Source organism: Heloderma suspectum, chromosome 2 (genome assembly GCF_057233095.1).
Source record: "Heloderma suspectum isolate Gila_16-S chromosome 2, 16-S_ref, whole genome shotgun sequence".
NCBI classification, from domain to species: domain Eukaryota; kingdom Metazoa; phylum Chordata; class Lepidosauria; order Squamata; family Helodermatidae; genus Heloderma; species Heloderma suspectum.
In genome coordinates, this window is record NC_139459.1 from 181,853,978 (window position 1) to 181,866,082 (window position 12,105).

The 12,105-nt window shown below is 46.8% G+C and overlaps 1 non-coding gene across 1 annotated transcript; it reads right to left on the minus strand.

The window, feature by feature from the left end:
• Positions 1–8,277: 8,277 nt before the first annotated feature.
• Positions 8,278–8,346, minus strand: TRNAV-UAC (transfer RNA valine (anticodon UAC)). Its single transcript has one exon. It is a non-coding gene; the product is annotated as a tRNA-Val (tRNA).
• Between the last annotated feature and the right edge of the window lie 3,759 nt (positions 8,347–12,105).

The following is a 12,105-nucleotide window of genomic DNA, read 5'->3' on the forward strand; positions in this document are numbered from 1 at the left end:
AACCCTGTTTTAAATGCTGGATTTTAGGCTGGTGTAGAGATGCTCATAGAGTGATGCTTGGAAGCACCCATTCGAGTCTCTGTAATGTGTGATTTGGCCCACTTGTTTGAGTCATCTGGAGATATCCAGTCTGGAGATATCTGCCTTTTTGGCGTCATGGGCCTTGTGGACTGATGGTGATAAAGGGTAATCTAGATGCTGCTGCCTTGGAGCCAGAGGTTAGACTTGATTACTTTAGGGGCCCTTCAAAGCCTGGTAAATCCGATACAGCTGGATAATTTGCAAACAAAGTGGACCACTTTAGCCCAGGGGAATTTGGCAAGAACAAACCCATAGGTTTGTTTGCCAGGGGGTTGAAAAAGCAGAAAGTTTTATTGCTGGGAGGTGCTTATCTGGAAGTTCACCATGCATAGATGCAGAGTTCAGACAGACTAAGGTCAAAGTCCAGGAGCAACTGCAATGCTCAGCTGTGCCCTGGGGACCTGTTCCCCTAGAAAAATTCCTCCCTCTGGGAAACTAACCAACAGGACTGCACAACCCATGGCAGTGATTCCCAAACTCCAGAGTGCTGCCAGAGAACTGCTAGGAGAACAAAAATCTGAAAGACACTGCACTGTGCTGTTTTCATACCTGTGTGCTTCCGAGTGAGGCTTTTATGGTGCCATTGCCCTGCCTCATTCATAGAATTTTATGCAGGGCCTAGACATCGTCTTTCACTTGTAACCCTCCTATGTTTTCCCACCCTTTCGTTGGTCCCTTCTCTTACTACAGACAATCCATTAAGAAAGAAAAAATGTAATAGCTGGAGGATGCCTCCTACTTGGTAGTGCTAGGAGCTCTCTATCTGGAAGCACCCATGTTCTCTGTTGGCCAAGTGGGCAGGAGGTGGCTAGTATGGCCGCCTCACAAAATCAGCTGTGCTGAAATAGCACATCTGAATTAAAGCCTCTCTTGATGTGTCCATGGACAGGAAACAAAGCAAGAATTACAAAACAAAACAAACAGCAGATGCTGTTCACAGCAGAAAGGGACAGATTTCTATGGGAAGACAGAGTTGAGAATTGTGAAGGGGTTGTTATGGTGCTGGTGGCAATTCCGTTGCATAAAATAAGCAATTCACTTTGTGTTTTGGTAAATAATGGTGAAATCAAAATCAGTAGGGAGACTGATTGCCAATTAACCAAAGTATTATTATCCACTACTCATTAACTGGTGCTCAGAGGGAGCAATCTTATGTTACCTAGACAGCGCCTGGGGGGCATAGGATTGTTCGGTTTCCTGGATCCAAGATTGAAGAAAGGGCTCCGAACTTGGAGCCAGGAAACCGCGCTCCCATCCCCCTCGTAGCCGATGAGGAGAGAGCCGCGCCCACTATCCATGCTCAGTAAACGGAGTGCGGACACAGGGGAAAGGGGGTGTTCCTGGGGGCGGGGAGGGGAGGAGTCCAGAGTGGCTTGCTTATGCCTTTTCCTGTCACCATCCCAGCCTCCTTCCTTCCCCAAAGCTTCCAGTAGATGGGCAAAGTTGCCCGTCTAGCTTAAATGCATCGTGGGAGGTGCAAGGCACCTCCGGCTCTGCACTGGATACATGTAAACCTCTGAGTTTAGAGGCTTATGTGTACTGAGGGCACAACCCATAGCATTGCACCTTTAGTGAACTGATTGTCTGTTTAAGGGTCAACTGCCTAAGCCCAAACCAGTCCTTGGAAGGGCATCACCTGCTCCCCCCGGCTACCAACCCAGAGGCAAAAAAGGTATGTGTGGAGGAAGTTGCAGTTGTAGCAATGGACCTACTGGCAGGTCTCCCTGGAGGGGTAAATATTAGGGCCTTGGCCCATCAACCTCAAAGCGCCCCTCCTGCAAAATTAGTTGCTGACCCACTTGCGAATCACTATTCACTGTTTTGCAGTTTTACTTACCGTGCTCAAGGGGCTGGGCTAGAGAAACCTTGAGAAAGCTTCAGTTGTGTAGAACATGGTGGCCTGCCCCCAGAGTGGAGTTCCATATGTATGTGAGAGTGCGGTGGGCTGGTTGGGCTCCTTGTTATTTTCTAGGTGCCATTCAGAGCCCCAGCTTTGATCTACAAAGCTCTTTATTTGGGCTCGAGATTCCTAAGATCCTGCCTCCCCCCCCCCCCGTCCCATCACAATCTCAGAGCTTAACTAGCAGTACCTTCTAAACAATAACATTGATGCACAGAGTCAGGGCATGAGCCTCATACAAAGAAGTGGAGCTCCCAGTTGTGGAGCTCCCTTCCCCAAAACCTAAGCCTGAGAATCTTAAGTTCTTTCTTTTTTTTTTTTTTAGGATGATAATTGGCTGTCTTTTGTTGGCTGGAATTGAGCAGGTGGGTGAAGATGGTTTGAGGGATTTCCAGTGCTTGTTATTCCTCAGTTACACACTGGACAGGGGTTCTCAACCTTTTTGAACCAATGGGCACATCTGGAATTTTGAGAGAGTATCATGGGCACCTTCATAAAATGGCTGCTATGGTAGGTGTGGCCAGTCACAAAATATCAATTTCCCAAGGCAAATAGATGATGCTAAAAGAAAGGCCCAAGAACCTAAATACAAGGCAGAGGTGGGGTCTGACCTCCAAAACACAAATCCACAGTTTTGTGTTCCAGCACCCATTTCACAGAAGGCAAACTGATGACTCTCAGAGATAGGTAACTTGGCTGAGAAACTGAGTACAAGGCAAAGGTGGGGTCTGAGCCCCAAATGCCAAATCACATATTTCGCACAAAGAAAAAAATCAGGAGGGGTAGGGAGTCTGCCAAGCCCCAAAGGAGGTTCCATGGGCACACCGATGCCCATAGACTCCATGTTCAGGACCTCAGCATTAGTATCTTGTGACACCTCCAGGGGGAGCAGGGCCAATTACAAACTGCACTAGCCGTACAGGCCATACTAGACCCTGGTGCTCTTAACCTTATTCTTTTCCTCCCCCTTATCCTTGTTTTTCAGGTCAAGTGTAGGAAATAAATTTGTTCCAGCAAAGGAGGTGTTGTGAAGATGATACATGGCATGTGAAAAAACACGCTTTTCTTTTATCTGAACCATTTTAGGATGCACCAACCTAATTTCGGCCTTGGGTGCCAGACATTTTTTTAACAGGAGTTATGGATATGTTTTCAAAAGCAGCTGGGAGTTAGTTTTCTATATTATTTATTTATTTATTTAATTAATTAATTACATTTCTATACTGCCTAATAGCCAAAGCTCTCTGTGTGGTTCACAACAATTAAAACCACAAAATACAGCATAAAACACAAAATAAAATGTAAAAGTTTAAAACCACAGTATTAAGTAAAACCAGAATAAAACCTAGCAGCAATGCAGAGATTTAAAATACAATACAAGATATAAAACAGAAAACCAAAATGCCTAAGAAAATTAAGAGGTCTTTACCCAGCGCCAGAAATAACACAATGTAGGCACCCGGCGAGCTTCTCTAGGAAGCTCATTCCATAACTGGGGTGCCACAATGGAAAAGGCCCTCTTCTTGGTAGCCACCCACCTCGCTTCCTTTGGCAGGGGCTCCCGGAGAAGGATCACCCCTATTCAGGGTATAAGAGCTAGGCCTGGTAAATTGGAATGATGGGTATGGGGCATGGAGGCCTTTGTGACTGTGTACATATTTGAAAGGGCTGTTTTGTCGATCTAAAAGGTATTGACAGGTACTGGTCATCATGCTGCTGACTTAAAATATCTGGATTTTCTTGTTTGGAATGTATTTTATGTTTTATGGTTATGTAAGCCTCCTCATGAGGGCGATGCACTAAAAGGCGACCTACAAATAAGTGCGTATATACAGGTGCATGCATATATATATATATATATATATATATATATATATATATATGAGAAAGATCAAAAGACTAACAACAGAGTATTCAAAACAAATGTTTAAGCTAAACATTTCAGCTTCCTCAGTAGCTGTGCTGTTAAATGGATATTAGGAGTCGCAGTTTGGAATGCCTGGAGAGGAAATTTCCTTAGGAGAAAAAAGCAGAGGTATGAGTGGCGTAATGCTTACGAATTGTCCTCCGGATTAAGGCCATTGGGACTAAGAGTTCTCAGTACGACTGAGGAACCAGGCAAGAGTCAATAGCTTTATATGACCAGGTGGAATGTTATTGGGCCGTTTCTGTCACCTGATCCCTGCCCAGTTTGTAGTCGCAGTACTACCCTCTGTGGTGGCAACACTGAAGCACAGTAGAGAACAGACCAGGAGCTCCCTCCCTTGTTGTACCACGGGGGCACTCAAAAGTGTGTAGTTCCTGCTGCTCAAGTCCCTGTTCTGAGACCTCTGGAACCTTACAAACTCAGTGTTTCGCTGAGAATTGTACAGAACCGGGCTCTAGGCAGACTGGGTTCCCCTCCTGTAGCGTATTTGCCTTAAGAACCAATGTGCACATCCAGAGGTATTACCTGGTGCAAACTGGATATGTTGAGCCTCAATAAGAGATGATTGAGAGGGCCCCTGATAGCCTTCTTCAAGTTCTGGAAGAGCTGTCACATAGAGGAGGGCAAAGACTTGTTTTCTGCTGCCTCAGAGGGCAGGACAAGATCAAATGGGCCTAAGTAATAGGAGAGACTTCTTGATCCTAAGAGCAGTTTGGCAATAGAGCCAATTTCTAGAGGGGTGGTGGGCTCTCTCTCACTGGGGTCTTCGGGCCATCTGTTGGGGATACTTTAACTCTGGATTCCCAGCATCAGGAAAGGGCTTGGACTAGATGGCCTACAAAGCCCCTTCCAACTCAGTAATTCTGTGGTGCAGCCCTCTTTGTACTGTATCACTTCAGATTGGGGAGGCCATATGTTTGAATGCAAATGAAAATCTCCCTTCATGTGGAAAGCTAGCATGCCAGGGAGATGGCTAGGCTAGAAACCCTTTTTTCCTGGCATGTTACCTTTCTGTGAGAAGGTGGTAGTGGCTGTTTGTAGTGAAGCATTCAGATATGCATCCCCACACCTGAAGCGGAAAGCAGGTTAGTCCTGGTCCCGGAGGTTCTTCAGAAAAATCCCCAGAAGATCCAGGTGTGGGATAGTGCCCCTACATGATGGGGAAACAGTGGTCGCATTTCTTTCCGTGGAAAAACTTAAATACTTAGCAGCCTACAGAGCGTGGATATAATGAGCTGCTTGATATTGTCACAGACCAATGCTTCTCCTAGTGTACTGTTGTCAGTGGCTTTCAGAGTATGATTTGGAGGTTTTTCTAAGTGCTGTTACCCAATATTCTTTAACTGGGGATGCAAGGAATTGAGCCTCTCATAGATGCAAAAACAGGTGTATTACATATATCAGGGGTGCAGAACTACAGGTCTGGGGTCCCAGTCTGGCCATCCTGGGTTTTCCAGATGGCCATGCCCCCTTCCCCTGGCCCCACCCCCTTCCCTCCAACCACAGATTGTTTGGTGATTTCCTCACTTTTGTGCAGTAATCCACCCCACTCTCCCATTCTAAAAGGTTGACATGCCTCATCTAAGGCTTACTTACTGGCAGTAAGAGCTTTATGCTAAAATATGCTGGTATTTTTGGTATTTCAGCCCGAACACTTTTGCTTTTGCCCCTGCCCACCACTGGCATGCACCCCCCCACCGAGAATGTCTCCAAAATGGAATTTGCCCCTTGGGCTGAATGAGAATCAACACTCCTGACCTATATTATCACCTCTTTTGAAGAAGCAGGATCCTGTGGCTTTGTAAGAATTGGAAGAACATTTCTGTCAATTTTGTCCATACAAGGATGTGCAGTGTCCAGGCTGTGGGTCTGGATCCAGTCCTCTCCATCCATGTTTGTGGACCAGTATGACATCCCATTTGGTCTGGGCCGAAGGACTTGAAGGAGGGCCCCACCCATATCAAGCTAAGGTAATTGGCCGAATCCCTTCTCCAAATACAATCTCCATCACAGGTGGTACGGTGAGAGAAAGGGCTATTTTGGTAGTGGCACCCGAGCTAGGGAATGTCTTCCCCAGGGAGGTACACCTGGCACTCACTTTACTGTCCAGACAAGACTGAGATGCTGTTGGTGGGTGATTCTCCTGACTGGATGGAGGATGCTCAACCTGTTCTGGATGGGGTTGCTCTCCCCCTGAAAGAGCAGATTCCTAGCTTGGGGGTCCTCCTGCAGCCATCTTTGTCACTTGAGGCTCAAGTAGCCTCAGTGGCACGGAGTGTCTTCTACCAGCTTCGGTTGGTGGCCCAGCTACGCCCCTATCTGGACAGGGATAACCTGTCCAGATAGGACAATAAATTGCACTGGCTGCCCATATGCTTCCGAGCTCAATTCAAGGTGCTGGTTTTAATCTATAAAGCCCTACATCGCTTGGGACCACAATACTGGATGGAACGTCTCTGCCAAAGTGAACTGACCCATACTCTACGTTCAGCATCTGAGGTCCTCCTCCGGTTGCCTCCTCTGAGGGAAGCTCGGAAGGTGGCAACGAGGGAGAGGGCCTTCTCAGTGGTGGCCCCCCATCTGTGGAACAAGCTCCTTGATGAGGTCCGCCTGGCACCAACATTGTTATCTTTTCAGTGCCAGGTTAAGACCTATCTCTTTCCCAGGCATTTGGCAGCACATAATGAGTTTTAATTGGTCCTGGATGTGTCTTTAGTTATGACTGTTCAAAGTTGTTTTTAGTTATATGTTTGTATACATTGTCTTTGTGCTTTTATGGAAATGGCTTTTAAACTTTTATATTGTATTTAATGTTTTAACTTTTGTAAACCGCCCAGAGAGCTTCAGCTATGGGGTAGTATAGAAATGTAATAAATAACAACAACAACAACGTCAAACTTTTTAAATTTCACCCAGGCCCTTTAAAATATTTTAACTATCCAAGATCTTTGAGACTCTCCAACTTTTTTATAATTATAATTCTTATAATTTAAATAGCAAACCAGGTTGGGGAAGGTTGGACTATGGTATGTAGCCCCAAATTTAGCCCCTTAGTTACCATTAATCTGGCACTAGTTTTGCTAGCTAGAGTAGGTTCCTGTGTTCTGGCCACAGCTGTATGGAGTCTAGAGCTGGGAGAGGAAATCTGGTGCCCTCCGGATATTTTGGACTACAACTCCCATAATCCGTAATCATCAGCCATGCTGGCTAGGGCTTATGGGAGTTGCAGTCCAAAAAATCTGGATTGCACCAGGCTGCCCACCTCTGACTTAGAGGTGTTGAGTGTAGACAGATAGGAGAATGGATTCCTGGGGCTCTTATTCCTGCTACTAGTAAAAGGTAACTTTCTGCAGCACTGTGCCTTGTTTTTCCCTCATTCTGCAACATGGAGTTCATACCAGCTGCCCTCCTGAGAGTGTACAAAGTTAATTAGTGCTCTCCGAATGCCTCACTAGCCTGTGACAGACGATGTGACATGAGGTCAAACGGCACACGGCTCACTTCTTCCTCGGGGGAGTTTCTGCTTTGATTCCCCTTCCCTTCTTCTTTCCCTAGCAGGGAGCCAGGCCAAACCATGACGCAACCCCCCACCCTACCCCCTACCCCCCGGCAGGCTTCCCGAGCCAGCTCAAGCTGAGGCTGAGACCTGTTCCGGAGCAGGACTCGCTCTTCTCCTCGCTTACGCCAGAGGCTTGGAGTCCCCTAACAATGCACGGCATTGCAACTTCACGCCCGCTTAGTGCATCAGCTGCGCACTTCTCCCATGCGCTGCATGCACTTATCCCCCAGGGAGGCTCCATTTCACCTAGACACTGCAGGCCGCACAGCTGGGGACTCTGTGATTCAAGCAGCATGTCAGAACCTTTGTATAATAATACAATTAGGGCCCTTTCTCGTTTCCCCTGTCCACTGTGCTGCAGGCTGCCCTCCTACCTGCATTTTAAATGGGCCTCCGCGCTTCCCTGAGCAGGTGTTAACCAACTGCTGGGCTTCCATGCCACACTGATTGCTGAGAAGCAATTCCTGGGGAAAAGCTGCTCAGAAGCGGCACCTGTCTGTTGGGGACAGAAGAGCGAGCCTTTCCATTTCCTTTGGGGCCGTGGCCCAGCTCGAATGGAGTTGCGCTGTCACTCTTGGGGCTATTTTCAGTGTCGTGGAGCATGTGAGGTCATTGTAAAGAAGGGGGTGCCCCTGAACTTACACAGAGTATTTCATCAGTCTGTAAGCACAGCCCACGCCTCACATACCTGGAATTAGGAGACAAGGGTGTGCACGGTACATAGGAAGCTATCCATCTAGCCCAGTACTGTCAACACTGACTGGAAGCAGCTCTCCAGGATTGCAGGCAGGATGTTTTCCTACACCTACCTGGAGATGCCAAGGATTGAACCTGGGACCTTCTGCATGTAAAGCAGATGCTCTACCACTGAGCTACAGCCCATTTTAAAAACCATGCAATGCCTATAGCCCTATTCACCCCACATATGCATGGATATGAACACATGGGCTTTCTTCACATGAAGCTTTTATCCTGCAATTGAGATTGCTCCCTCACAGAAGTTTGCAGGCTCTTTACATAATGCCGTGAGCCTCCAGGGCATCTCCTGCACTAAATGCCCTTTGTTATGTTTTTAAATAGATTGCAAATAATAAGCTGTCAAATTACCCTGCTTGTGTTCTGCTTGAGTTCCCTCCGTGAAAAGAGTTAAAGCAGCAAGAAGAGGAACAAGATCAATGAAAGATAATGGAAGACTCAGATACGGGGAGAAGGAGAGGGAAAGGAAGTGGGTGAAAAAGGGAGTCGTTGTGATCCTGCATTTAACATGGAAGCAGAAAGCCCCGTTTTGAATGCAGGATTTTAGGCTGATGTAGAAGTGCCCATGGTGGGCTGGAGAGGGGGAAGTGGAACAGCGCCTACTGCCCCATCCCCAACCCCCACACATTCACATGAAACTGAGAATACTGGCAAATAGCCACTGTATGCGCAGTCAGTGACCCTGATCACAGAGAGAGGGAGATTACGGGCATCTCTGCACTTTTCCTCTTTTCACAGGGGGAACGCAAGTGGAATACAACGGGGGTCATTTGATAGCTCATTATCTACGATCTATTTAAAAACGGAACAAAGGGCATTTAGTGCAGGAAATGCCCTGGAGGTTCACGGCATCACTTAAAGAGCCCGCAAACGTCCGTGAAGGAGCAGTCTCAATCCTCGGATAAAAGCTCTGTGTGAAGAAAGCTTCTGTGGCCATGCGTACAACTTGTATCTGCATGGGCTCTTTTTGGATCTTTGTGTGAACATTAGGAAGTGGGGGGGGGCAAGCAGGCACGGTCATAATCCCCAACATTTCGCAGAGGAAAACAGGGCCATACTTGTAACACCTGTATTTTCATTGCAGCCTGATGCCCCAACCCTCCCATTATTATGACACATTGGTGAAAGTCTAATGCATCTGGAGGGCACCAAGTTGGTGAAGGCTGGCTTACTGTATTCATTTCCTCTGCATCAGCCCTGTTCTCTGCCATTTAAAAAAGTCAGGAGGGTGAACGTATCCCAAGAAAACAACCATGCTGCAGCATATTAGTAACAGGACTTTCCTCTTTAAAATAGGATGCATGGGCCACCCTATTTTGCAATTGCAATGTGCAGACTGTTGTGACGTTGTCTGTTTCATGGATTTCATTTGCAGAGTCTCTGAGAGGTATGGCGACATAGGAATGATGCCTGGCAAATGGGAACAGTGGAGCATATAGAACACAATCCGCCTCTCCCTCCACTTGTCAATAGTGATGCATATATCATATGAATAGAGCCCTGATTTTCTAGGCCAGGGGTGGGCAACCTTACACTTTGGGGATCTTTTTCCTTTCTTTTCTTTTTACAAGAACTCTAAAGTCCACCAATCAGAGCCAAGTTCAAGTTTAGGGGAGGGCAGTAGACTTAATTACCCATTGCACTCCACTGAGCTATACACTGTTGATACAAATACACCTCTGAGTTACTAATATAAATTGGGGATTCCAAGACAAACTCTAGAGGTAGGCAGTTGCGTCAAAGGCAACCAACCAATATTCCCATTTTACAGGTGAGGAACACCGAGGCCAAGCGATAAGCGATTAGCGCAAGGCCAGCCATGGCAGAGTTGTTGTTGTTGTTTTTTAAAAAAACCCTTTTGCTATCGTTAAACTATTGGGAGACAGAAATCTTTGCTGATTTACTGCAAATCACCCAGAGATCTACCCGTAGATCCTGATCTACCTTTGGCCTCCCCTTGGTCTAGTTTCCATACCTATGGCTTCTTGTTCTTGGGTGTAAGGAGTTTGCATCTCCCCGCATCCCCGCAAGAACTCTTCCGGCTCTACAGCTGTGATGTGTCTGGCCCTCTGAAGCAGGATTAGCCGTGTGCATTACAAAACAAATCAACCCCCTGTCACATTTGCATCTTGCTCTTCTACAAGTGAGCTCAGGGCGAGAAGTTTGTGGTGGCTCTCTCATTTCATCCTCGCAGGCAACAACCCCATCCCATGTGACAAGACAGTGCTGTAGTAAAGCAAGGGCTGGCAGGGAATCAGCCCTGGCACTTTTTGGTTAGCAGGGACACTGATGTCCTCTGTCACCCTCCTTGGAAGTCCCTGTTCCCTCCGAGCTCACCTGCAATCCTCACAGTAGCTGCGGGAGGCAGGGAATGCATTTTCTCAGCAACAGTATATGATTCACTGTTGTAATGCAAAGTATCTTGGGGTGGTTTGGTCTTGAATGGGCAATTGAGACGCATTAGCTTTACAAAGGATGTGCTCCTGGTGGAAGTGAAAACTGCTAGAACCCTGGTAAAAACCACTGCTTGCATTTCTCGCCTCTCTTTGGAGGTGTGGCTATGGGGGACTGTCATGATGAGTACCTTCACTTTATGACTACACCACCGGTGACAGATTAGGCCGAGATACTTGTTCAGACTTTCCCCTCCCTGCTGCCCCCCCCACTGCCCAACCGCCTGGCAAGTTTTATGGCCAAGTGGGCATTTGCTTTGAATCAGGTCTCCCCAGTCTTGTCACTCTTATCCCCTACAACCACACCAGCAATCGAATCAAAATTCTGGGTAGAGAGTTGATGAAAGATGGGAAAGAGCAGGAGGTCGAGAGTAATCGGGGTGCTCTCCAGACCAGGCTTGCCACGTCTTGCTACAGCCAATTATTCATTTTGTTATAGTGCTGAGGCAGGAGGAGAAAGAAAGGGAGGGAGGGAGGGAGAGAGAATGTGTTAGTGCCAAGAACAGAAATGCAGCACTAATACCAAGCACCACTTTTCAACATTGTTTCATTTTTGAGCAGGAATGCAGAGACCTCAGGGTGGACACCAGCCTTGCCAGTGATGGGCAATCAGTTTTGGTGTTGATGGAGCAAATTCCCTCGGGGTGAAAACTCTCTGACACACTCCTGGGTTCTTTTATTGACTGGTTTTTCCTCCCAAGATATTGCAGCTTTGGCTTGTCTCAGGTGAGCCAAGTAGACACCCTCCTCCCTATAAAGACACATACACTCCAGACCCGTCCTGCCAGATTCAGTTAGAACTTGTGTCTCCAGTGTGGTGTTTGTGGGTACCAGTGTGTCCGCAGGCACCTCTCTTGTTCCCCACCAGGCTCTCTGCCCCTCCTAATTTTTATTGTACTTCTTACATCTTTTTTTAAAATTTTAAAAAGGAATTTTTTTTTTAACACAGAAGCAGGCATGCTGCAAAGTGAAGTGCTGCCCTCCAGTGCCATCTTAATTTGGGTTCAAAAGAGTGGTTTTGTGTTTTGGAGCTCAGCCCCTATCCTCTAGTCTCTGCATTCCTGCTCAACAATGAAACAATGTTGGAAGTGGTGCTATTTAAGTCTTGCACTTACGTTCTTGATTCTTGATTACTCCCATCTTTTGTAGGTACTTTTATTTTAGACTCACCGGGTTGCCTTCTGGGAAATGATTGTTTTGTGATTAAGGCCAGACAGTCCTTCAAACAGAGGATGCCATCAAATAGAGGACTGACCTTGAAAAGCAGGGGTGCTTCTAGGCGGAGGGCTCCTAACACTACCAATCGAAAGGCATTGCGCAGCTATTCCATCTTTTCCTCCTTAATAGATGGCTTTTTTGATAAAGAGAATCTCCTTGAGTGCCATTTTTATTGGTAGACGGGTGGGTTACAATTCAAATAAGTAAATAA